Here is a 2,425-nt window from a genome sequence, read left to right on the forward strand (position 1 = left end):
AGCAAGAGGCAGTAACAGGTAGGTGCGCTAACCGGACTATCAGATTGCTTCTGCAGTATCTTGAAGTTCCATCTTTTCTCCTCAGGTAAAGTTTCTGCACGTCCACGTTATCATCCTAGAAGTCCTTCCCTTCAGAAACACGCTACAGCAGGTGGACGCTTGGCTGTCCTTTGTGCAACAGGCGATTCTGTATAAACACCTCCAACCTCCTGCATTCTTTTACCTGTTCAACCTGCACCAACTGGTCTGTAGTTTGTAAGCACCGCTATACAGCTCCTGTATAAATAGCTTGCTGTGTTTTGAATGTGTGCAGCGCTAGTACTGCACTAAAGGCTTGAAGAATTCACACTCAGCCTTTTCCGCCAAACAAAGCAGACTATTTCGGAACAAGATACACACTGGGTTTGAGGCAACACCCCACTATAGGAAGATATTCAGTGTCCAAACAAAGACGAAAAGTATGTGAAAATATACTTGTCATAAGAGGAGGCTCCTCATTCACACAGGAAATTATTTTCATGATCAAAGACTGTGGATCAGTCTCTAGTGGGGTGATGGAGAAAATAAACGTTCAGGGTGAAACTTTTGTGATATCCAAGATGAGCTCAGATACTATAATAAGAAAAGGCTTTCCAAAAACAAATAAAATCCCAACGACCTCCCATGTAAAGACACCTTCTTATTTAGTGATTAAAGGCACAGGAGTAAGATATTTTTTATGCTATATTCCATTGGTCCCTATTTGTGTGGTTTTTAATTTTCAGCAGTAGCTTGATTTCTCCAGATAAATGGAGTAACTTTACAGAACCCTATCAACTCAGAGTTGGATAAAGGTTCAAGAAAAAAAAGCAGCAACTTCAAATATTTTTTTTATAGCTTAAACATTTAGAGTATGATTAGTTTACCATGCAACTCAGTAAGTGGTTTTCGTAAGGGAAGCAAGCAACATCTTCATTAAAGACTTCCCAAGAAACATAACCCACATTTGCTATAGAGCGAGCTATGGTTCTTCCTTTCTAAAAGTGGATCCAACATCCCCAAAGGAATTTTTAGTCGTGGTCTGCCAACTTGCCTTGCGTCCAGACTGGAATGCAGCCCTTTGTTTTGTCAATGTACTTGATTACTGCTTTTTCCTTCTGACAAGTGCTTTCACATATTAAAGAAGCCATTGTTACTTTTTTCAGTGGTAATTGAGGAATATGCTAATTTCACCCCTATAAAGCCTCATTAACCTTCACCCTCTGTATTCTTCCCTCCTTCCTGCTCTTCATGAGATTCTAATTTTTATTATCTATTATAACAGATTATCAATTTACCATTCTGGGAATGGTTATTAGTGTCCCTAACTACCTTTTTAAAAGCTTGAAATTATCCTACTCACCTTTTCTACCAATATAAATATTTAAATTCTGGGATAAGAGGCTCAGCTCTTTCTAGAAAGAGAGTACCATATTCTAAATACAATCTTCATGTTTTAAATCCTGCTCCCCCAAAAGAAAAAGCCTGTACAGGATTTCTAAAAAGTCAGACCTGTTATCTTGCTCAAGTCCAACCACAGGTGCAAAAGGATAAGGCAATGGAGATCACTTTCAGTGTCTTGGTTCATCTTATTCTTCCAGGTAAAAAGATTAACCTGGTGACACTAAGATAACTTTCCACCCAAATAAAAGGTATCTAAAACTAGAAAATACTTATAACTGTGCTTACACATGTACCTTGACCAAGAAAAAGACCACTCAAGTTCCCTTTATTAAAATCTTCCCCTTGTGAAGTATTTCTGTAATTAACATAAAGGTCAATTATTTTCCAATAGTCTCAGCTCCTGGCAGAGATGTGACATGGTTTGAAAGGAGACTACTTCCCTGTTTTTTCAGTTTCAAACTAAATATCCCCAAATGGCATAGCTGTTCTGCGAATACTGTCAGTTTAGACCTCAGCAGGAACAAAGAAAGGAAGAGCATCATTGTTCCACGGAATCTTTCTATAAACTGAGTTACAGTATCTGAAACATAATATCTGAAACGCCTGAATCCTACGGAGGCTCCTGCTCTGCTCTCCTTTGAAGAGCTCAGAAAAGGAAGCTGTGGGCTTTCATAGACCAGACTTGTTCCAAAGGTCAGCTCTTCAAGAGCTTCATATGCATTTTGCCATAAATCTGGGGACCATATGTTTTATTAAGCATCTCCAGAGTACCAGTGAAAGAGTCAGAAAGCTCTAGCCACCTAAAAGCTGTAAATTAATTAGGGCAATCTAAAAATCTGATGTGAAACATCCAATCTTGGCTTCCATGAAATTAACTATATCCTTAAGTGTGTATTAATATTCTCCTTAATAAAAAGGCTCCCAAATTGACTTCACGTATAATACTCCTGTTACTCTAAGTGTGGAAAGAGATCACATGAAATCTACAAAGGTAGTTGAAAAG

This window comes from Anser cygnoides, chromosome 2, assembly GCF_040182565.1.
Source record: "Anser cygnoides isolate HZ-2024a breed goose chromosome 2, Taihu_goose_T2T_genome, whole genome shotgun sequence".
Lineage (NCBI taxonomy): Eukaryota > Metazoa > Chordata > Aves > Anseriformes > Anatidae > Anser > Anser cygnoides.